The sequence below is a fragment of the Schistocerca nitens genome, chromosome 4 (genome assembly GCF_023898315.1).
Source record: "Schistocerca nitens isolate TAMUIC-IGC-003100 chromosome 4, iqSchNite1.1, whole genome shotgun sequence".
Taxonomy (NCBI): domain Eukaryota; kingdom Metazoa; phylum Arthropoda; class Insecta; order Orthoptera; family Acrididae; genus Schistocerca; species Schistocerca nitens.
The window spans coordinates 954333659-954359558 of record NC_064617.1 but is presented as its reverse complement, the minus strand read 5'-3'; the positions used below and the strand labels follow the sequence as shown (position 1 = coordinate 954359558).

The 25900-nt window shown below is 43.3% G+C and overlaps 1 pseudogene; it reads right to left on the bottom strand.

Annotated features, from left to right (window-relative positions):
• Positions 1-2092: 2092 nt before the first annotated feature.
• Positions 2093-2210, bottom strand: LOC126254136 (5S ribosomal RNA; annotated as a pseudogene).
• Positions 2211-25900: the final 23690 nt, after the last annotated feature.

Here is a 25900-nt window from a genome sequence, read left to right as displayed (position 1 = left end):
GACAAATCCAGTTTTTTTAAATGTAGTAAATTTCGTGATACATTGGGATATTAGGACAAACGTCATGGGATATCTGCAAATAGCTTGTCAGAGCTCCTTTTCACCGGCGTAGGGCAACAACTCGACGTGGTATTGAGGCGTTGGCGCCTTGTATCACTCCTGTCTAGAGCCTGTGTATCGGGAGAATGACTCATGCGTGCACAGTTACAGATGGTCTGAAGCGGGTTCAGTCGATTAGGTACTTCTAGTTTTCGTCTGCTAGAGAACATTAGAGCACAGAGACATTCAAGAAACAGGTCGAGCGAATGTTTTCGTGAATTGTTGTGTTTATTTCTTGAAGGAATTTTTTATTTATTTATGTTTGTACAGTTTGGATATGCTGTTAGTAGTGTGAATGATGAGTGAATGTGGTCTAAAGTAAATATGTAGTTTAAAGGCACATTTTCAGCCATAGCATGTAAATCTATTTTTTTAAATCAGAGAACCCTGTTTAATAAAGCATGAAAGCCAATGCAAGTTATCCTGTGCGCGGTCGTATGTGAACGCTGGTGAGACACAGAAAGGATGTCTCGTCTTTTGTTAATGACTTCTTCTGTTATCTGTTCTGGAATGGAGTCGGGGGAGAGCCTCGCGTGTTAGACTGGCCGCTCTAATTTAAACTCTTTAATTTTATAAAAAGTCACTGCGTACTGCAGGGCGCATACTCGCGCATACTAGTAATTGTATAAGGAAATTCCCACTGCGCACGGACGAGATACCGACGTGTGGATAATCAACATATCACTAGTGATTAATATTGTATTCCTAATGTAAGAAGCATAGTGCACTTCAGTAATTATAGTTACGATTAACGCTATTGTGATTTCATTATTTGTTTAATCCATGATCCTAAAATTTCAACATTATATGTAAACTGTATTTTCAGTATTTATCTCATTTTAGCTCAGAAATAACGTGGCCCACGAACCTACTTCTTACGGCGACGAAATTCTCAAAGTATATGTCCGATGCCACCTTATCATGATTTAAATATATTCACAGATTTTTTAAATATTTCCATCCATCTCAATTCAGTTCAACAAAATTATAAAAAAAACAAATATATATATATATATATATATATATATATATATATATATATATATATATATATATATATATATATATATATTTACAGTAGATCAATGATCTACTGATGAACGTTGTACCAAGCGGAATTTTGTATCATGAAATGTTAAGTAAGTTTATGGTAAAATGAAAGCTAATTCGAGTGCAGATGAAAATAGTTAATAAAGTAAAGTATAAACAAAATATCAGAACATTAAATATTTATTGCGGGGAAAAGTAGAGTTCGGAAGTAAGTTATTTATTGATTGGTTAGTCATGAAAAGCACGGACTAACGAGAGAGAATAATGTTTTTCTATTGGCCGTAAAGAAAACTGACCAAACAGAACGGGGTATTCTTCGCGCGTCTTTTCTTTTGGAGATATAGAATGCTTACAGCAGACTAAAAAAGAGTCCGAGCGTAGCCTTTCAATATTACGGTCGTGTGCGGTATGAGCTTCGAAGGAAGCTACATGTTTCAAAAGTGTTTTAAGGTGGAGGCATATTTATTCCGGTGTGTTTTTTGGAAAGTACGGACTTTTTAAGTAATTTTATGTATGAGAAAAGACAGTAATTCCGCATGGCATATTGAGTAATCGGTGACTAAAAACTTGAGTGCATTAGACATCAATAAACTTATTAGTATGGCGAGCATTTTCATTTAAGAACAATCCGTGCTTAGTAGCTGTTCAGATTTCGCGAAATACATTACCATGTACTTTCCAACGTGACTGAAAAGATTAGCATGGGCTTGGCAGTGAACGTTTACATTATCAAGTCTCAAAGCACTCCGTCTTCAGGCCACAACTGCCCCATCGGAACCATCCGACCGCCGTATCATCCTCAGCTCATGATGCGGATAGGAGGAGCGTGTGGTCAGCACACCGCTCTCCCGGTCGTTATGATGGTTTTCTGTGACCCGAGACGCTACTATTGGGTCGAGTAGCTCCTCAATTGGCATCACGAGGCTGAGTGCACCCCGAAAAATGGCAACAGCGCATGTCGGCTCGGACGGTCACCCATCCCAGTGCCGGCCACGCCCAACGGCGCTTAACTTCGGTGATCTGACGGGAACCGGTGTATCCACTGCGGCAAGGCCGTCGCCATCAAGTCTCAGAATTTACCAAATTCTAGGAGTAGTTAAGTTTTATGCAGCCTACAAGGCTTTCACGACCGGATGGTACTGTTGTTGATAATTCTTCCGGGTTATATGGCCGTGGTCCATGGAATTCTTCTATTCTAGGATTAGAAGAATTCCATGGACTACGGCCATATAACCCGAAGAATTATCAACACCTGTATGCAGCCTGGTGCGAGCTGCAGCACGATAGGTTTCTGCTTGGCGATGATCTGCTGCAACGAGTCCACAGGTAGGTGCAGGTAAAAGGACGAACGGAACCTCGCGGCCACAGTATGGAGTCAACAATTTACTGGAAGTCTCTTACAGAAATATGGAGGCATGCTGCCTCTGCAGCCGTCCATAACTGCGAAAGTGTTGCTGGAGCAGGATTTCGTGCACTGACTGACCTCTCAATTATATTCCATAAATGATCGATGGGATTCATGTAGGGGCAATCTGAGTAACCGAATCATTCGCTACAGTTGTTCAGAATGTCCTTAAAACCAATCGTGAACAGTTGTGGTTCATAACATGAAGTCCGTGAATGGTTGCAAATGGTCTCCATGTAGCCGAACTTATCCATTTCCAGTCAATGAATGATTAGGTGAGTTGGACCAGAGAACGCTGCCTACACCTTTCGGAAGTCCCTCCCCCTCCCCCCCCCCCCGCCACCAATTTACGCAGTGCCTTGTAGACAGCTTGGGTCCATGCCTTCGTGAAATCTGCGCCACACTCGAACCCTACCACAAGCTTTTACCAACTTAAACAGGGACTCATTTGACGAGCCCAACCCAGTCAAGGGCCAAACCAATGTGGTCACGGGCCTAGGAGAGACGCTGCAGTAGATGTCCTGCTGTTAGCAAAAGCACACGAATCGGTCGTCTGCTGCCATAGCCCATTAACGCCAAATTTCGTCACACTGTCCTAACGGATACTTTCGACCTACGTTTCACATTGATTTCTGAGGTTATTCCACCCAGTGTTACTTGTCTATTATCACTGAACACTCTCCGCAAACGTCACTGCTCCGGTCATTAAGTGAAGGCTGTAGGGCACCGCGTTGAGAGGTAAAGGCTGAAATTCGGAATTCTCGACGCACTCTTAACACTGTGGATATCGGAATATTGAACTCGCTACCGATTTCCGAAATGGAATGTCTCATGAGCCTATTTCCAACTACCATTCCTCGTCCAGAGTCTGTTAATTCCTTTCGTGCGGTCATAATCACATCGGAAACCTTTTCTCGCGAGTCAAGGTTGGGAAAAGTAAGACCGTTTAACAAAGTTTTCCAGTTTGTGGACAGTTATTTTGTTTTTGTATTTCACTCTGACGTACATTAACGTGAGTTAGCTCGATGTTGCACCAATACCTTCAGTTGGAAAGCACCAAGGCTAGACGACAATAAAAATTTCTATCTTAAACAACTAATGCACAACCAATTGAAAACTCTGCTCTCTGCACTTGCTTTCTCTACTAAACAGTGTGTATCTGGGAAGTTTTCGACTGTTCGAGTATTTCTAGAACTAGACTACTGGCCATTAAAATTACTACACCACGAAGATGACGTGCTACAGACGAGAAATTTAACTGACAGGAAGAAGATGCTGTGATATGCAAATGATAAGCCTTTCAGAGCGTACACACAATGTTGGCGCCGGTGGCGACACCTACAACATGCAGTTGCCCGGCGTTTCCTGGTGAAACGTTGTTGTGATGCCTCGTGTAAGGAGGAGAAATACGTACCATCACGTTTCCGACTTTGATAAAGGTCGGATTGTAGCCACATCGCGATTGCGGTTTATGGGATCGTGACATTGCTCATCGCGTTGGTCTAAATCCAATGACTGTTAGCAGAATATGGAATCGGTGGGTTCAGGATGGTAATACGGAAAGCCGTGCTGGATCCCAACGGCCTCGTATCACTAGCAGTTGAGATGACAGGCATCTTATCCGCATGGCTGTAACGGATCGTGCAGCCGCGTCTCGATCGCTGAGTCAGCAGATGGGGACGTTTGCAAGACAACAACCATCAGCCCGAACAGTTCGACGACGATTGACGTTTGCAGCAACATGGACTATCAGCTCGGAGACCACGGCTGCGGTTACCCTTGACGCCGCATCACAGACAGGAGCGCCTGCGGTGGTGTACTCAACGACGAACCTGGGTGCACGAATGGCAAAACGTCATTTTTTTTTTCGGATGAATCCAGATTCTGTTTACAGCGTCATGATGGTTCAAAAATGGTTCAAATGGCTCTGGGCACTATGGGACTTAACATCTTAGGTCACCAGTCCCCTAGAACTTAGAACTACTTAAACCTAACTAACCTAAGGACATCACATACATCCAAGCCCGAGGCAGGATTCGAACGTGCGACCGTAGCGGTCGCGCGTTTTCAGACTGAAGCGCGTAGAAACGCTCGGCTACAACGGCCGGCTGTCATGATGGTCGTATCCGTGTTTGGCGACATCGCGGTGAACGCACATTAGAAGCGTGTATTCGTCATCGCCATACTGGCGTATCATCTAGCGTGATGGTATGGGGTGCCATTGGTTACACGTCTCGGTCGTCTCTTATTCGCATTGACGGCACTTTGATCAGTGGACGTTACATTTCAGATGTGTTACGACCCGTGGCTCTAACCGTCATTCGATCCCTGCGAAACCCTACATTTCAGCAGGATAATGCACGACCGCATGTTGCAGGTCCTGTACGGGCCGTTCTGGATACAGAAAATGTTCGACTGCTGCACTGGCCAGCACATTCTCCAGATCACTCACCAATTGAAAGCATCTGGTCAATGGTGGCTGAGCAACTGGCCCGTCACAATACGCCAGTCACTACTCTTGATGAACTGTGGTATCGCGTTGAAGCTGCATGGGCAGATGTACCTGTAACCGCCATCCAAGCTCTGTTTGACTCAATGTCAAGGCCGTTATTACGGCCAGAGGTGGTTGTTCTGGGTAGTGATTTCTCAGGATCTATGCACCCAAATTGCGTGGAAATGTAGTCACATGTCAGTTCTAATATAATATATTTGTCCAATGAATACCCGTTTATCATCTGCATTTCTTCTTGGTATAGCAATTTTAATGGCCAGTAGTGCATATTATTTCAACTGACAACCAAGTAATTCCTTGAACCTTTTTTGGTAGGTGTCGCCGATTTGTGCAAACGTGCGGTGGAAGGCTAATTCGGGCTGCGCAGCAGTAGCTACAATAAACGCATCGCGAAGCATTACAATAATCTGGGTTCGGTGTTCGCGGAAGTGCTAATGGAAGGCAGGAATGGCTTAACATGGCCATTAGCCCACCCACTCGCACCCACTCCCCCTCTCTCTCCCCCCTCACACACATACACACACACACACACACACACACACACACCCTCTTTCTGAAAAGGGCAGTTCAGATTATGAATGTATAAGGCTTCGTCGGCAAATTTTGGAGTGCTGAGTGCTGAATTAGGAAGAACTTCCTTCCTTGTAACTGCGGGTAATGAGGAGTACTCCTTTAGTGAGAAACGACTGGTAGAGAATTCCACCGAAAGCAATAAGAGAGTTGCATGTGCACATTCCGAGAAGTGCTAGCCGTACTAACTTAGGAGTTCGCTTTATTGTGATTACTACCGAGCGGGGTAGTGAAGTGGTTAGTTCAAAAATGGTTTAAATGGCCCTGAGCACTATGGGACTCAACTGCTGTGGTCATCAGTCCCCTAGAACTTAGAACTACTTAAACCTAACTAACCTAAGGACATCACACACACCCATGCCCGAGGCAGGATTCGAACCTGCGACCGTAGCAGCAGCGCGGCTCCGGACTGGAGCGCCTAGAACCGCACGGCCACCGCGGCCGGCTGAAGTGGTTAGTTCACAGAACTCGCAGTCGGGAGCACAGGCTACAAACCCGCTTCTGGCCACACTGATTTACGTTCTCCGTGATTCAAGAAAATGCTGGGATGGTTCCTTCGAAAGGCCATGGCCGCTTTCTTTCTCAATTCTTCTCTACTCCGAGCTTTTGATCCGTCTCTAATGACCTTGTTGTCGACGGGGCGTTATACTCTAATCTCCTCTTCCTTCATATTATTACTGTATTTATCAGCTGTATTCCTGGAACTAGTCCAAAAGAGGCATACAACAAGAGAAATCACTTTATATGAATACGAAGATTCCCAAGATGAGACGGCAATGTGAAGTACGCCAAAAAAATATTGGCGCGTCATAGTCAAATGGTTCGATTGCATCTGAGCACTATGGGACTTAATATCTGAGGTCATCAGTCCCCTAGAACGTAGAGCTACTTAAACCTAACTAACCTAAGGACATCACACACATTCATGTCCGAGGCAGGATTCGAACCTGCGACCGTAGCGGTCGCGCGGTTCTCGACAAAAGTGCCTAGAACCGCTCGGCCACCCCGGCCGGCCGCGTCACCGTCTCACTGCGTATTATATTGTAGGTAAATTTTTCTTACAGAGTATGTTTATTGTGATGTTTGACTACGTTATACTGATGTTTGTATACAGACTATCGTTCTGGATGTATAGTGAGTAATCCGTTCGGCCGTTGCGTAATGAAGTTGCCTTCTCCTTGTCAAATAGATGCAGCGACCTCAAAGAGCAGCGAATGAGATGCAGTTTACCGTCATAACAGCGACGGACGGCTTCAATCAAAAATGCCTTTTTTATTGAAAAGGAAAGATAGCACTGTTCCTTTACTCGTTCAAAATTGAGATCGCTTTAAGGGGAAACGAGAATGGAATGTCGAGTTATAATATTCTAAGAAAAGCAAAATGACTTACTTAACGCCGGCCGTGTGGCCGTGCGGTTCTAGGCGCGCAGTCCGGAACTGCGCGACTGCTACGGTCGCAGGTTCGAATCCTGCCTCGGGCATGGATGTGTGTGATGTCCTTAGGTTAGTTAGGTTTAAGTAGTTCTAAGTTCTAGGGGACTGATGACCACAGCAGTTAAGTCCCATAGTGCTCAGAACCATTTGAACCATTTTTGACTTACTTAACGGTAATTTAAGCCTATAGATTAAACGTTGGAAGTCTTACCGAACACTGGTAATTCACAATTTTCTTAACAACGTGACTTTTAAAAGAGAGAGTATAAATGCTTTTTTTGGTGGTGTTGAAACAGTCACCAGCCACAAATTTATTTTAAGTTCCTTTATCATCACGATTCATCGTCAGACGGCTTTCATGCTTTCACTGCAACATGCGCTGCGTTTTGTACTGATTAGTTATCGTTAAATGTCGGTTTGGAGTACTTGTTTTCATAGTTTTCGTCCAGCAGACAACGTTTGTAGTTTTTGCCGCATTCACATCATTGCACACATAAACTTGCATAATTGAGTGCTTCAGATTTGTCACGGAATGCATTTCCACCACATTTCTATCGTTGCACACGTATATTTTTATCACTGAGCACTTCATCTTAGTTCCCAGAACGGGCTTCTAACACGCTCCGATGTTTTGATAGATACATAGTGTTTACAAACATATGAGTGCATGTTAGAAGTATGTTCTGTGAGTAAGATGAAGTGCTCAGTGATAAAAATTTACGTGTGTAATGATAGAAATGTGGTGGAAATGCATCCAGTGACAAATCTGAAGCGCTCGATTACGCAAGTTTACGCGTGCAATGATGTGAGAGCGGCAAAAACTACAACGTTGTCTGCTGGACGAACTATGAAAACAAGTACTCCAAACCGACATTTCACGATAAATAATCAGTAAAAAACGCAGCACATGCTGTAATGAAAGCTTGAAAGCCGTTTGACTATGAATCGTAATGATTCGAAACCGGTAACGGTACCTTTTGAATAAAGGAACTTAAAATAAATTTGTGGCTGGTTTCTGCCTCAACATCATCAACAGTTGTCTTCAAATAACAGCCACGGTCTCAAACGATGTCATCATATGACAAAATCGCATAAATGCTTTTATATCACGTTAGTATGCACTGACAGGTCAGTGAACTTATTTAGTACCTCTTAAAAAATGTTGCTAGGTAATTTCGGCTGAGGTTGTCAAACATTTTGTCAAAGACAGTCACTTAATGTACCAAAGCGATATATGCGTCGTTGTTGTTGTTGTTGTGGTCTTCAGTCCTGAGACTGGTTTGATGCAGCTCTCCATGCTACTCTATCCTGTGCAAGCACCTTCATCTCCCAGTACCTACTGCAGCCTACATCCTTCTGAATCTGCTTAGTGTATTCATATCTTGGTCTCCCTCTACGATTTTTACCCTCCACGCTGCCCTCCAATACTAAATTGATCCTACCAACCGATCCCTTCTTCTAGTCAAGTTGTGCCACAAACTACTCTTCTCCCGAATCCTATTCAGTACCTCCTCATTAGTTATGTGATCTACCCATCTAATCTTTAGCATCCTTCTGTAGCACCACGTTTCGAAAGCTTCTATTCTCTTCTTGTTCAAACTAGTTATCGTCCATGTTTCACTTCCATACACGGCTACACTCCATGCAAATACTTTCATAAACGATTTCCTGACACTTAATTCTATACTCGATGTTAACAAATTTCTCTTCTTCAGAAACGCTTTCCTTGCCATATATATGCGTCAGAAACGTAGAAACCTAAAATAGAACCTTACGTTACAAAAAATTGACTTTTTTCTTAACGTAATTATGTAAAAATCATCTAGTCTTTACAAGATTCAGTTTATAGCTTTCCTCATATATACCGACTGAATCTTGCTAAAGCATGTGAACGTTTAATGAAAGGAAACCAAAAGAAATTATGCCTGTTTTCTGTATCATTTTAGGACACGAATCATAAAAAATTATGACTCATGATTTAATTATAAAATATTGTCTTGAATTCAAATATACACAATCTCGATGAATATTGACATCTATTAGTGCTACAGGAACAAATGGGCAGGACATTTTTGTAGGAAATTTAGTGTAGTTAAATTTTGTGCCAGGAAAAGGTTTTGCTATAATTTTCGAATTATTCAAGAAAAACATACAAAAGTGACCTTCAGATGCGTTCTTCTTGAATAACTAGAAAACCGCTGTCTCCAGAGAGCACATATTCCAGTACAAAATTTAACTACATTGTGTTTTCCACAAAAAGGTCCTGTTCCTCTTCCTTTGGGATTAGTAGTTAGCGCATAGCCAATGAGTGAAGATGAAAATCTCACATACGGTTTTTGGAAGGTGTTGTGGGTTGCACAAAACGCATCGGTATGGGCAGCTGACACACTGTGTGTGTGTGTGTGTGTGTGTGTGAGAGAGAGAGAGAGAGAGAGAGTGAGAGAGAGAGAGAGAGAGAGAGAGAATAATTGATGTCAGTAGCTACTGTAGTTCTGACAAGCGTATCTAGTGTCTAATTATGTGGTTGTGTTCAGTGTTCAAAATGACAGCGTTATTACCTTTATGGAGTCATTCACATCATATTCACTCTGATCTGTTCTGAACAATTCATATTAGTATTTTTATTTTATTTTATCCTTTCAAAGAAACCAATCTTGAGTACCGAATTCTGGAGTCCTTTGCGATTTTCTTTATGAAGTTGTTATAGCGATGTACAAGACAGATTATTACTCATATCGAATTGAACAAAAACATTCTGTAGTAGTGTAGGCTTTGCACCTGGCAGATTGTGATAACATCTGTTGAACAGAGTTGTTGGAGTTGCTGCGTGAATTACAAATCATCCTGAGGTAGACGCATTACTGGAGCGTTTGTAAGTATGCTGTTTATATGTATGTTGGCAGCGCTATGTAGCGCTCTGCATTAATAACTCTGACAGCACTGTGCGCACTCTGTAAGAGACTCTGTGGCTGGTCGGACTAGCAAATATAGGTGAACAGCCAGCAGTGATGGAAGTTGGGAGTGAGTAGTGAGCAGTGATGGAGGTTAGAGGTTAACAATTAGCAAAAATGGTTCAAATGGCTCTGAGCACTATGGGACTCAACTGCTGTGGTCATTAGTCCCCTAGAACTTAGAACTACTTAAACCTAACTAACCTAAGGACATCACACACATTCATGCCCAGGGCAGGATTCGAACCTGCGACCGTATCAGTCGCACGGTTCCTGACTGCGCGCCTAGAACCGCGAGACCACCGCGGCCGGCTAACAATTAGCAGTGTTGGACGTTTGCAATATTAGCGCGAGCAGCCGGTCTGAATGTATATCCGTCACTGAGATTTATTACTGATGGTTGTCACATTCATGAGGTATATACATTGTTTGATCTGAAAAAGACGTTTCCTTTGCTAACCATATGCCTATTAGTAGTTAGAGCGTACAGTAGTTAGAATCTTTTATTTAGCTGGATCTATTGGCGCTTGCTGTATAGCTGTAGTTCGTGTAATGAAGATTTTTGTGAGGTAAGTGACTTATGAAATGTATAGGTTATTTGTCAGGTTTTGTACTAATTCAGGGCCATTCCTTTAGTCAATTTTAAAGTAGTCAGATCCTTGAATATTGTTAGTAATTAATGAATAGAAAAAGTTTGAGTTCTGTTAGTCAGGGCAAATTCAGTAGGTCAGTGTTGAAATGATAAAAATAACTAAAGAGAAAGTAGGCTTAGTACGTTCAGTTTCACTACGCAGTTTAAGAATGATGAGTAAGCACTCAGCAGATGAAGTAAAAACAATTAAGTTTCAAGTTAGACAATGCTGGCTGTGTATTTACTACATTCCCTAATTTGCACCATTACTAATTCCTAAAACAATTTGAAAAATTTCCAAATGTGTTATTATGAACAAAACTTTGACTGCATTCAGTATGTAAAGTTATATTTTTCGCGGGGAGAGGAAAACCGTACTATAACTCTCGATTTCGCTTTTCTGTGTATGGGTCACAAATAACTCTCATTTGACTCAGACTTTGCAATAGAGAAAATGTCATTCCCTTGGAATAATTGAAACTGCTAGAGCATAGATATGAAAACGGTGCACAGCTTAGTGCCCGCATTCAGTACGCAGAAATGCCTACCTTTTTTGAATGATGTTCTCTGTTTGCACTGTGTGTCCTAGAAGAAATACCTATGCGCTGTCCTGTCCTGTTCAGCTATGAGTGTATTCATTAAAAGCGTTACCGTGGTCAGGAAATGAAGTTAACAAACTAAACACCAAACACTGTGCGATCAGCTCTTACTCCATACAAAAGGAGTACTAAACTTTCTTAAAACTTGTTTCACTGTTGTCGAGGCAACAGCGAATGAATTTTAATAATGAAGGCGGTGTAGTACATGTGAAGAGGAGTATGAGTCTCTCGCGTTGAAGTTCAATGCCCTCATCTCACAGTAGAGGCGGTTTTCTGGTCTAGAAGTTTACAACATAATCGATTTTATTGCATGTTTGAGTACCTTATAGTATGGAGAACATATGGGCGAAACCGTTTTGCCCGTAAACTATTGGATATAGTCGAAATACACGATCATCGAACCGGCAACCGCGTCGTTAGGCGCCTACGGATGGCGTTCGGAGGCAATCAGGCCATAAAACGAAGACTTATCGAATGACAATTTAAAGGATAGATGTGCTGGCGCGGAAAATTCAAAACTCTAAAGTGTCGATGAATTCGCTGATTTGGACGCTTTCTCCAGATAAATATATTCTGGTAAAGAAGTAGTCGAATTTGAAAAAAATTTCGCTACAATTTTCTTCAACGACGGCTTCATGGGAGTCACACAGACAAGAATGTCATGGGCAATCATTTTGGCAACACGGTGTTTAAATTTTGCAGATCCACTTCCAAATATTCATGTGACCAGTGCAAGTGTATATGAATTATTGTGTCAATTAGATGACATTGTTGACATAAATTTGTTCCATAGAGTCCAACTGCGTACAGTTGTTCATTGGTGCGAAGTATGTTGTTAACTGTCTTGTACCATGACGTTTTTATATTAGACGTGAGCACATTAGAACTAATGTTTTTCAAAATCTCAGTCCAATCTATGTTTGGAAACTGTCGTTATATTTTGTTCCTTCCTTCGCTTTTCTTTCGTTCTCGCATTACGGCTCTTTAAATGGTTCAAATGGTTCTGAGCACTATGGGACTTAACATCTGTGGTCATCAGTCTCCTAGAACTTAGAACTACTTAAACCTAACTAACCTAAGGACATCACACATATCCATGCCCGATGCAGGATTCGAACCTGCGACCGTAGCAGTCGCGCGTTTCCGGACTGCGCGCCTAGAACCGCTAGACCACCGCGGCCGGCTACGGCTCTTTATGTTAAGTGTTGTGACTGTCTGATTTCGGCACTTACATAACTGAACTCAACACAGAAAACCCTCACATGCTTTTAACTATTGTTGATATTCTGCACGCCAAGCGGGGGAAGCAGGCTTCGAGGTTTAATGATCTCTAAAAGTTGACTGGTTATGCTTTCTCGTGAATCTCTTATTAAATTGCCTTTTGATAAAAAGTGGAGAGGTTTTATCCGTTATGTCGGTTAATCCTAATCCACCATATTCAGGATCTAAAGTGGCTGCCTTAGAAGGTACTCTGAATGCTTCACTTTCCACAAAAAGTTTGTGATTTTGAACATTATTCTCCTCGCTATCATTCTCGGTATTGGAAACAGCTGGGCAATATAATAAGCTTTAGCAAGAATGCATGGGTTCATATACTTTGTTCTTTGAACTTGGTTCATATATCGAATGTAACTCTCTATAAAGACTCCTTGCACTTTATCTGCTGCAACTTTCCAATTTAAAGCCGTCATTTTCATGGGGAATGCTGTCAGGGTGATCCCAAGTGTTGTGTGTTGTCGGACTAATTTCGCCCAAGCAACGTTGATATTAGCAACACCTCTGAGATTTAACATCTCACTTTTTTTCATTTTTTGCATTTGCTACAGATGCTCTACAGTACGTATCAATCACTGTTGCTAGCGTGTTTACCCCTTCATTATTCCTTATAATGACCCCTATGCTGTTAGCATAGGCTCTTTCAACTGATTTATTTCCTGATAATTCTAACCCTTTTATTCTAGAATGGACATGTCGGAGGAAATATTCCAGTGAAATGGCGAAGAGCGACATGGACAAAGGACTTCCTTCAGGAACACATCGTTTTATTTGTATCGGCCTGGACTGTTGATAATTCACCGCTATTTCGGTATTTATTCCAGATGCTATGTTCTTTATCAACTGTATGACCCTATCGTTGAAACCTATTCTCTTCAACGTCTGTAAGAGATATTCATGATTTACTACATCGAAGGCTTTATAAAAATCTAAAGGAAATAGTGCACACTTCATGTTACAGAAGTTATTGCAATGACATCCCTGAATTCTACTAGATTTTGAAAAATGGTTCTGCCTTGCGCGCATTTCTGATGTTTACTAATAATTTTATCTGCAAGGCATGAAATTTTCTTTTTTACTATTCTAGCTATTAATTCATAATCAGAATTAAGCAGTTAAATTTGACAAAAATTATTTACATCTTTGTTTCCATTACCGTTTGACCCAAGAACAAATTTACTCTCCTTAAACTCAGTCGGAATCGTTTTACCCTGAATAACCTTATTTACAATGTCCGTTATTTTCACATCCACTACTGGCCAGTAACGGATGTAAAACTCTGCTGGCAAACCATCCGATCCTGGAGGTTTTTTTTTTTTTTTTTTTTTTTTTTTTTTTTTTTTTTTTTTGTAGTGAGGCGCACGGAGTCTCATACACGTCCTCTTCACTGTCCACCTCGAGAAAATTTGCGTTGTCATCTTCTGTCAGCTGTGGGGCTAGGATGTCAAGGAATTCTTCCAAGGAAGCATCACTATTTTGATGTACAGAATACAGCTCGCAATAACAGCGATAAATCTCGTCCATGATATCCTGCTGGGTTCTGAGAATCCTACCGTTTTTTGTTCGAATTTCAGCAATAAAGATCCTTCTTCCGTTTTTCCTATGCTTCAATAATTGATACAGGGAAAAAGTTTCTTCTTAATTTGCCTTCGATTTTATTTTCAACCCTTCCATTTGATCTCCCTTGATATTGTGTAACTTGGCTTTGACTTTTTTGCTGTCTGCTATCCGAAGTAAGGAACATGCTGAGAGCTGATCATATAGATCTCTCAAAGTAGAATAGTAATATTGTATAGTGTATTTCATTTCTCCTGTGCCCTGGGCACTGTATTGAGTGAGAACCTTCCTCAACTTTGGCTTCCCCATTTTAACCCACCAGTCGAGAGCACGGAGCACGAGCACGGAGGCATATTGCTCATGCTTCTTTAATCAGGTCTTCTAAATCATGATTTACTAACAAGGAAACGTTCAAATTCCACTGGTTCTTGAATCGGCGAACTGGCTGTCTTGTTAGATTTATGCAAGCTAAGGCACTTGAATAGTCTGAAAAGTACGTAGGACGGGTTTATATTATTGTCACGGAAGTTTCAAGATTTTTAGGAACATATAATCTATCAATCCTGCTACGAGATGTTGCCGTGACATAAGTGAACTCAACAATGGAAGGGTATTTGATTTCCCATATATCCTTTAATTCTAATCCAGTAACTAGCTGTTTTAGTTCACTTGAGAAGTTAATATTAGGTAACTGGTCCTTTAGATATGAAACAGGTCCAAGTAGTAACGGTCTTAGATTTTTCCTTAACAAGTAGATCAGTTCATCTTTCACGAAACGTGCCCTGTAAGCTCGGTGAGAACTTCCTGAAGGAGTATACGGGTTGATGATAGTCACATCATAAATATTTAGTGCTATTCCCCTTCCGGATTCCAGTCGTTGCACATCACTTACTGGAATCCCTTCACTCATGTTTATTGTGGCGACAGAATAAGATTGTGTCATTGCGATGTCACTATGTAGTTTAGTTTCCTGTGGTTCAGGCTTCAGTTAAACTATAAACAGTTTTCTCGGAAGACTGAACATGGAATAACACTTCAATCAGATTATTAGTTCCTGTTCCGTTTTTTTTTCTACTTCTGAGGTTTTATCTCGTACCGTTTACAGACTGATTTCCTTGTTTTTCATGATATTTCCTCCAGTGATTCGTGTAGGACCGTTTCGTACCAAACGTTCTTTGGGCTTGGGTGGCCGTTTCCGGATTTTCCCTTCCCTTGGTTACAAGTTACATTCACATTTGGTTGCGTTTTTATTTCACTTCGCTGTTTATATGGAGCAGCCGCAGATGTTTTCGCAATTTCTGTTGCTTTCGACTGCCCCTGAGGCGTTGACCGTGATTCCATTTTGGCCACTACTTCCCTGTTCTTTCTTAACATCTCTTACTTCCTGATCGAGGGAAACAAATGAAGACGGCAGTTTTGCAACCTTTCCCTGAATTTGTTTACGAACAGATAGCTGCTGATCTTTGCAATCAGCTACTTCACCTGTTGTTTCTTGCACATTAATGCTGACTACACCCTCTCCATTTTATGGTACCGCCTGTTTATTATCTTTCTGTTCATCAGTTTCCATTTGCATTTTGCCTCCCCATCGCACGGTTTTTGCTTGCGAATTCAGGGAGTTGCACAGGACAGCTCGTCCTCAGAACAACTATCAATTGTCTCTAGAGGTCATTTTTTCAGTTGCATTTCAGTTTCACAAGTAGTAGTAACAGGGTTTCCCTTTGTTGTTATCGGAGAAATTGTCCGTTATCACGAAGGGGGACATCAGCTTGGCCCATTGCGTGAACATCCTCAACCAGTTGATCCGGGCTATTCTTTGGTAACATATCATTTAAGGTAAGTTTCTGACGCTGTATCGAATTACTTTTAAGAACAACAGTTCGCCGCGGACATTACGGTCAGAAGTGGCCGGTTTCGTTACATATACGACATGTAGCTTCCGGTCCTGTATAAACAATTTGTGCCTTATGCCCACAAACAATTATGTTAGACGGAATATTTGTCTTAACGTCCATCCCTACACAGCGGATCCGTTGAAACATTGCAGTTTAAAGCGAGGCGACCATCGTTCATTTGCAACTGATTTAACGTCCCCGTAGTTTGAAATAGCTTCCTTCATCTTATCATTTTCTGTTTCAATGGGAAGATTGTCCGCCCCGATAGGTGAGTGGTCAGCGTGACGGATCACCGTCTTACGGGCCCGGGTTCTATTCCCGGCTGGGTCGGAGATTTTCTCCGCTCAGGGACTGGGTGTTGTGTCGTCTTCATCATCATTTCAACTCCTACCCGGTGCACAGGTCGCCCAATGTTGCGTCGAATGTAATAAGCCCTGCACCAAGGCGGCCAATGACGCCAAACGCTCATTTCCATTTCCAGTGGGAATATTCAAGGCCCGAACTGTTCTGCATTCTACGTCAGCTCTATAGAAGGAAACCTTACTTCTATAACCATCACTATGAACAAAATCTACTTCATAGCCGCACTTTCGTAACACTTTATCAGCAGTCCTGGAAATGGAAAAAAGAACACATTGACACCGGTGTGTCAGACCCACCATACTTGCTCCGGACACTGCGAGAGGGCTGTACAAGCAATGATCACACGCACGGCACAGCGGACACACCAGGAACCGCGGTGTTGGCCGTCGAATGGCGCTAGCTGCGCAGCATTTGTGCACCGCCGCCGTCAGTGTCAGCCACTTTGCCGTGGCATACGGAGCTCCATCGCAGTCTTTAACACTGGTAGCATGCCGCGACAGCGTGGACGTGAACCGTATGTGCAGTTGACGGACTTTGAGCGAGGGCATATAGTGGGCATGCCGGAGGCCGGGTGGACGTACCGCCGAATTGCTCAACACGTGGGGCGTGAGGTCTCCACAGTACATCGATGTTGTCGCCAGAGGTTGGCGGAAGGTGCACGTGCCCGTCGACCTGGGACCGGACCGCAGCGACGCACGGATGCACGCCAAGACCGTAGGATCCTACGCAGTGCCGTAGGGGACCGCACCGCCACTTCCCAGCAAATTAGGGACACTGTTGCTCCTGGGGTATCGTCGAGGACCATTCGCAACCGTCTCCATGAAGCTGGGCTACGGTCCCGCACACCGTTAGGCCGTCTTCCGCTCACGCCCCAACATCGTGCAGCCCGCCTCCAGTGGTGTCGCGACAGGCGTGAATGGAGGGACGAATGGAGACGTGTCGTCTTCAGCGATGAGAGTCGCTTCTGCCTTGGTGCCAATGATGGTCGTATGCGTGTTTGGCGCCGTGCAGGTGAGCGCCACAATCAGGACTGCATACGACCGAGGCACACAGGGCCAACACCCGGCATCATGGTGTGGGGAGCGATCTCCTACACTGGCCGTACACCACTGGTGATCGTCGAGGGGACACTGAATAGTGCACGGTACATCCAAACCGTCATCGAACCCATCGTTCTACCATTCCTAGACCGGCAAGGGAACTTGCTGTTCCAACAGGACAATGCACGTCCGCATGTATCCCGTGCCACCCAACGTGCTCTAGAAGGTGTAAGTCAACTACCCTGGCCAGCAAGATCTCCGGATGTGTCCCCCATTGAGCATGTTTGGGACTGGATGAAGCGTCGTCTCACGCGGTCTGCACGTCCAGCACGAACGCTGGTCCAACTGAGGCGCCAGGTGGAAATGGCATGGCAAGCCGTTCCACAGGACTACATCCAGCATCTCTACGATCGTCTCCATGGGAGAATAGCAGCCTGAATTGCTGCGAAAGGTGGATATACACTGTACTAGTGCCGACATTGTGCATGCTCTGTTGCCTGTGTCTATGTGCCTGTGGTTCTGTCAGTGTGATCATGTGATGTATCTGACCCCAGGAATGTGTCAATAAAGTTTCCCCTTCCTGGGACAATGAATTCACGGTGTTCTTATTTCAATTTCCAGGAGTGTATTTCCAGGGATGTCGGCTGAATAGGACGGGATTCCTTGTCAGGAACAAATACCTGAGTATTCTTCCTGAGTTTTGTAGTCATGGTTAATACAGCTACGAAATTTCGGATAAACAACCGGAATTCCAATTAGCAGCAGCACGGCCAAAAGGAGCGATCAGATAACAATGAATATGAAGGAACACGGAGATTAACGGACGGACAACACTCGGCGAAGAACAAGCACAGCGATGTAAACACGGAAATGCAGCGCAGCAGTAAACAGCGGCCACTCGCTAGCGCAGCTGAAACGGAACTGAGTGAGCCATCGAGGACACAGGGGATGGTGCGACTGCAGCGACTTACCTCTGGCACGCTCCCCGCGAGACCCACATTTCCGACTTAATGTCCACACACTACATTTGTAGATCTGCTGCCCACAATACTCATTACTCGCGGCAGTCAGTCCACCGATTCCCGCAAGAGTTGGGGCAATGTGAGTGCATCCTTACTGAAGGAGGTCATTGGCCCGTTTAGCCTTATCTACACGAAGGTTTACCGGCCAATGATCTTCTTCCATGCGGATGCACTCACATAGCTCCAACTCTTACGGGTATCAGTAGATTGACTGCCGCGATTAATGAGAATAGTGAGCAGCGGAACTACAAATGTAGTGTGTTGACAGTAACATATAGATCTACATCTACATGGATACTCTGCAAATCAAAAAAAGATGGTTCAAATGGCTCTGAGCACTATGGGACTTAACATCTATGGTCATCAGTCCCCTAGAACTTAGAACTACTTAAACCTAACTAACCTACGGACATCACACAACACCCAGTCATCACGAGGCAGAGAAAATCCCTGACCCCCCCGGGAATCGCACCCGGGAACCCGGGCGCGCGAAGCGAGAACTCTACCGCACGACCACGAGCTGCGGACTCTGCAGATCACGTTCAAGTGCCTGGCAGAGGGTTCATCGAACCACCGTCACAATTCTCTATTATTCCAATCTCGTATTGCGCGCGGAAAGAATGAACACCTATATCTTTCCGTACGAGCTCTGATTTCCCTTATTTTATCGTGGTGATCGTTCCTCCCTATGTGGGTCGGTGTCAACAAAATATTTTCGCATTCGGAGGAGAAACTTGGTGATTGGAATTTTGTGAGAAGATTCCGTCGCAACGAAAAACGCCTTTGTTTTAATGATTTCCGGCCCAAATCCTGTATCATTTCTGTGACACTCTCTCCTATGTTGTTGTTGTTGTGGTCTTCAGTCCTGAGACTGGTTTGATGCAGCTCTCCATGCTACCCTATCCTGTGCAAGCTTCTTCATCTCCCAGTACTTACTGCAACCCACATCCTTCTGAATCTGCTTAGTGTATTCATCTCTTGGTCTCCCTCTACGATTTTTACCCTCCACGCTGCCCTCCAATACTACATTGGTCATCCCTTGATGCCTCAGAATATGTCATACTAACCGGTCCCTTCTTTTTGTCAAGTTGTGCCACATACTCCTCCCCAATTCTATTCAATACTTCATCATTAGTTATGTGATCTACCCATCTAATCTTCAGCATTCTTCTGTAGCACCACATTTCGAAAGCTTCTACTCTCTTCTTGTCCAAACTATTTATCGTCCATGTTTCACTTCCATACATGGCTACACTCCATACAAATACTTCCTGACACTTAAATCTATACTCGATGTTAACAAATTTCTCTTCTTCAGAAACGCATTCATTGCCATTGCCAGTCTGCATTTTATATCTTCTCTACTTCGACCATCATCAGTTATTTTGCTCCCCAAATAGCAAAACTCCTTTACTACTTTAAGTGTCTCATTTCCTAATCTAATTCCCTCTCCTATATTTAGCGATAATTCAAAACGTGCTGAGTTTCTTTGAACTTTTTCCATGTACTCCGTTAGTTCTACCTGGTAAGGATCCCACACCGCGCAGCAGTGTTCTAAAAGAGGACAGACAGCCGTAGTGTAGGCCGTATCCTTAGTAGGTCTGTTGCATTTTCTAAGTGTCCTCCCAATAAAACGCAGGCTTTGGATAGCCTTCCCCACAACATTTTCTATTTGTTCCTTTCAATCTAAGTTGTTCGTAATTGTAATACCTAGGTATTGAGTTGAATTTACGGCTTTTAGATTAGACTGATTTATCGTGTAACCAAAGTTTGAGTTCCTTTTAGCACTCATGTGGATGACTTCACACTTTTCGTTATTTAGGGTCAATTGCCACTTTTCGCACGATTCAGATATCTTTTCTAAATCGTTTTGCAGTTTTTTTTTTGATCTTCTGATGACTTTATTAGTCGATAAATGACAGTCATATGTAAACAACCGAAGGCGGCTGCTCAAATTGTTTCCAAAATCGTTTATGTAGATAAGGAACAGCAAAGGGCCTATAACACTACCTTTGGGAACGCCAGAAATCACTTCTGTTTTAGTCGATGAGTTTCCGTCAATTACTACGAACTGTGACCTCTCTGACAGGAAATCACAAATACAGTCACATAACTGAGACGATATTCCGTAAGCACGCAATTTCAATACGAGCCGCTTGTGTGGTACAGTGTCAAAAGCCTTCCGGAAATCCTGAAATTCGGAATCGATTTGAAATCCCTTGTCAATAGCACTCACCATTTCATGCGAGTAAAGAGCTAGTTGTGTTGCACAGGTACGATGTTTTCTAAACCCATGTTGCCTGTGTGTCAATAGACCGTTTTCTTCGAGGTAATTCATAATGTTCGAACACAATATACGTCCTAGAATCTTGCTGCATATCGACGTTAACGATATGGGCCTGTAATTTAGTGGATTACTCCTACTACCTTTCTTGATTATTGGTGTGACCTGTGCAGCTTTTCAGTCTTAGGGTACGGAAGTTGTGGGTCTCAGGGGTCACAGGGAGGGTGCCAGAAATATGTCCCTGCACTCTTACTGTACTGTGTGTCCTCGGTTGCTTAGTCGCATAGAGTGTCTGTCATGCGAGCACGATATGCACATTTTCAACTGTTCCCGTTGATATTTATCAACGCCTGTAAGCAACTAATGGGCTGGATTTCATTGTAATTTAATTCTTCGAGAGCTGCATGATCACCAATGGCATCCGTTCTTTCGGACATGTCTGAAAGAACAGATATCAGCCGGCCAGTGTGGCCGAGGAGTTCTAGGCACTTCAGTCTGGAACCGTGCGACCACTACGGTCGCAGGTTTGGATCCTGCCTCGGGCATGGATGTGTGTGATGTCCTTAGGTTAGTTAGGTTTAAGTAGTTCTAAGTTCTAGGGGACTGATGACCTCAGATGTTAAGTCCCATATGCTGTAGGGAAGCAGCCTATTCATGCCGTAATAAATTCATATCAGTCTTTCCATTGTGTGCCAGCCAGTCCGCTGTAACTAGCTCTGACGTCATAAATGTTGCGCAATACTTTAAAAATCAAGCATATAACCTAAAACATTTCTAGCATGTCAGGAGTAATACTAAATTGATGTGTGTTGAATATCAGTTCGATAACTTTAGCCATTTTCGAAATTTGGACGTTTTCTGTAAAAATCATTGGCGCAACAGAAAAGAGCTAGAGAATTCAAAATTTATAATTAAATTCATTTTTCATAATTATTTAATAAAAACAGTACTTTGGGTTTCACAAATTAAAATTTTAGTGAAAATTCATGATTTTCTGCTTTTCGTCTTAAAACTTAAGGAAGCAAGATAGATTAAGTAGGCTACTAAATAAGGCTAGGATGTTTATATTTAAGTAGAATGGAGATCCGCTATCACCATAAGGATGTGAGAAGTTTCATTTGAATACCTATAAAACTATAGCGATAGCGTATCTCCAAAGGGCCAGTTCAGAGCTTGTCTACTGCGTGCAGTGTAATTAAATTAATTGTCTCGCCCAAAATATTTAACTTAGCCATGTCAAAATTTTATTATGATTACTTACCTGCGTGCTGAATGCACATTTAAATTAAGAGCTTCATAGGCCATCAGCAAAAGAAGCTGCGATTTATTCGGTAACTTAATGTGGTGCATTACAAGCCCAGCGGCTAGTCGGGAGAGCCGATTTGATCAGGCGTTCCCTTAGCCGTCCGCACCGCGGCTTTATATATAAGAACGCTGCGAGAGGAAGCAAGGCCCCAGTTCTCTCCAGACGCTGAGTAGCACGTCATCTGTGTCGGGAGTCGCGTCGCGTCGGTATCATTGCTACAAACAGCCTCGGATGCCGTATTAAGTTACTCGGGATACGTGTAACCATGAAATCATTTTCGAGAGAAGTGTTAATTCTGGGATTACCTTGATGATATAGCTTCAGTTTGCGTATGTCGTATTTTCACGTGCCGCCGCGGGACAAACATTCTATCATTATTTAGCGTGGCGTTTGATGAAACATTATCATCAAATTATGGCGAGCATTCATTTAAATATTTAATTTGGACAGTTATAGTGGCATCAGCGCATTATACTCTGAACTGCTCTGTTAGTTAGATTGTGTGGATTCTTTTGTTTTCATCTGTGACTTTCAGAATACAGAACGTTTTATTTTTTTTATTTTTATTTTTTTTTCACTACCGTTTTTAATTATAAATCCCGGACAATCTCCTAATTCCTCAGAGCTATAAGCTGTAACTACAAGTGTATTCTCAGACGAAGTGGGCACTAGGAATTCTAATTACAGGCATCACGTTTTGCTAATCACTTTCTGGTAGCCAATATTGTAGTTAGAGAGCCAGTGTTGAGAACGGCGAAAGACAGCATAAATAACATTCAAAAACATTTATACAACAGTAAATATTCCTACCAGCCGCCCCACATATGGTGCATCGGCCGGGAAGTGTTTCTACATTCAAAAACATTTTTAGCAATCTTAATTTTCTACCGCCGCCCCACAGCGCTCAGAGCCATTAGAACCATTTTGAACTGATACCACCTTCATTCTTTAGATTAGTATACCGTCGAGGGAATATTTGATGAAGATTTTTAATATACCCCTGTTGTGTGTTGTCTACCTTGTGAATTGAGAGTAAGGAAATTTATGATGCTGCTGCGTTTCCCCTAACATCTGCTGAATAAATCACTTGTTTATAGCATAGAGGAAAAGCTGCTTTATTTCTTGAGTGTTGCTGATTTTTTAAGTTTCATCACGTAACTTCGAGGGGAATCATCTACAGCCCCCCTGACTCAAAGCAGCTCCTGCGCCGACATGGATATGCGTAACAAATTTCCAATTAGTGCCCTCACATTCTGGGCGCCCAGTATCTGTTTGCTGCCGATGTCGTGCCACAGTCCCACAATTGCAGTTTTATTGCTGCGACTGATTGGTGCTGGTTGTCCAGGCTTGTATCACGAGGGCTGGCACACAGTTTATTGGTGGAGAGGACTGATGAATCGCAGACTCTGTGTGCTCGTTAGCTACGGCAGCGAGCGAGAAGGGTCAGGGGGCAATGGCGAGAGACAAGAGTTTTAAAATTCAGCTGGCGTCCTGCGATCGATCGGACGCTCTGGAATGTGGTTTACAATCTTCACAATAGTATCTCGTTACCAATAAAGCGAGTCATTCTGAACTGGATGAATGGATTATACCGTTAAGTATTCCATAGACTTTGTAGCTAATAGGGAGCTTTTTAAGCAGTCGACCATTATCTGTTTACATGGAACTGTATTCGCAGTTGCGGATATGGAGAACCATCGGCTGTTTAATAGAATGACGACAGTGAAAGTTTGTGATGGACCGGAAATCGAACCCAGATTTGCCGCTTATCGTGAATGGCCGCCTTACCATTTGGCTATCGGTGCACGGTTCATGGCCAGACACAGACTTCCATATACCGTGAACCACGTGTTTACAACCTGTACTCATACATCCATCATGTATATTCTCATACAGGGGAGACATTTTACTTGAAAGTCGCTTGCCAGATGTCGGCTGATAAATACTATTTTCAGTGCCTACAATATTCCGAATTACAATGCAATGTTCCTTCGGACACGCATTCATGTTCGAAAGAATAACACATGTACTGCGACATCGTAATTATCTCCTAACGTTCCCTTCACTGAAGGACACAAAAATCATCTTTTCCATTGACTGCACTTATTTAGTGCAAATACCAATGTTTGATTTTCAGTTTTCAGCCGGTGGGAGCTGCCTACGGATTCGACAATTTCATTTCCAGCCACTACATTTCGCTGTTAGTAGAGCGTGACAGGAATCACAAGAGCACGAGAAGGAGGAATTGGAAAAGGCCAGGAGATACCCTAAGATTCCAATTAGATTACGTCATTGTCAGTTAGAGATTCCGAAGTTAGATACTGAATTGTAAGGCGTTCCTAGGAACAGATGTACAATCAGATCACAACGTAGTAATGGTGAAGAGTAGGCTTAAGTTTAAGAGACTAGTCAGGAAGACAAAGTGGTCAAGGAAGTGAGATATAGAGGCAGTAAGGACTGAGGAGATACATTAGAAGTTCTCTGGCTAAGGATGCTGACATAATGAATATCACAATAGGTAATTCAGTAGAAGAGAAACGGACATCTCTAGAAACGGATAATCACAGAAGTTGGAAAGAAAAACACGCCAGAGGCCGTAGTTTTCGAATTCTTCAAGAAAAATGTACAAAAGTAGCCCTCAAAGGCGTTTTTCTCGAATAACTCTGAACCTGTGGCCTGCAGCGAACATGTATCACAGTAATTCTTAGGTCATCGGTCCCCTAGAACTTAGAACTACTTAAGCCTAAGTAACCTAAGGACACATCCATGCCCGAGGCACGATTCGAAGCTGCGACCGTAGCAGTCGCGCGGTTCCAGACTGTAGCGCCTAGAACCGCTCGACCACTCCGGCCGGCGTTGATCGAGTAACTCAGGTTTTTTTTTTTTTTTTATTCCAGGGGGCAGCTAACCCTCTGACCGAACACGCTGAACTACCATGCCGGCATGCCATCCGGATGCAGTCGCGCGGTTCCAGACTGTAGCGCCTAGAACCGCTCGGTCAGTCCGGCCGGCTGGGATGCACAGTAAACGTAAGAGGTGCTATCCAAAATTTTCGGGACTGGTGCTGCCATCTGTTGAAACCCTTACCTTTGGACTAAAGGTCACCATCACCCTCGAAGTAGTTCCCATCCGCACGTACACACCGGTTCCAGCGCTTCTGCCATTCGTCAAACGTTTTCTGGAAGTCCTGTTCATTGAGGGTGTTTATCACCGCCAGCGATGCTTCTTGAATCCTCTCTATAGTGTCGAACCGACGGCCTTTCAACTTGAAATTCAGTTTTGGGAATAGCGCGAAGACGCAAGGTGCCAAATCTGGCGAGTACGGTGATTGGAGTACAACCGGCTTTTTTGTTGTTGTTGTTGTCAATAATGTCCCAGTGAGCAAGGATGTGTGACAGGGCGCGTTGTCGTGATGCAGCAGCCAGTTCCCTTGACACCAAAGTTCGGGCCGTCGTTGCCGTACGTTTTCACGGAGCCGTCGCAAAACGTCACAGTAGTACGCGGAATTCACTAAAAAAATGGCTGTGAGCGCGATGGGACTTCACATCTGTGGTCATCAGTCCCCTAGAACTTAGAACTACTTAAACCTAACTAACCTAAGGACATCACACACACCCATGCCCGAGGCAGGATTCGAACCTGCGACCGTAGCGGTCACGCGGTTCCAGATTGAAGCGCCTAGAATCGCACGGCCACACCGGCCGGCCGGAATTCGCTGTTTGGTTTGGTGGGACGATTTCTTTGTGCACAGTTCCCTTGGTATCAACAAAACGATGATCATACTCTTCACTTTGCTCTTCACCTGTCTCGCTTTTTTGGGTCTTGGAGAGCCCGGGCTCTTCCACTGGGACGATTGTTGCTTTGTCTCTGGGTCATAACCGAAAGCTCTTGTTGCCGGTGATAAACCG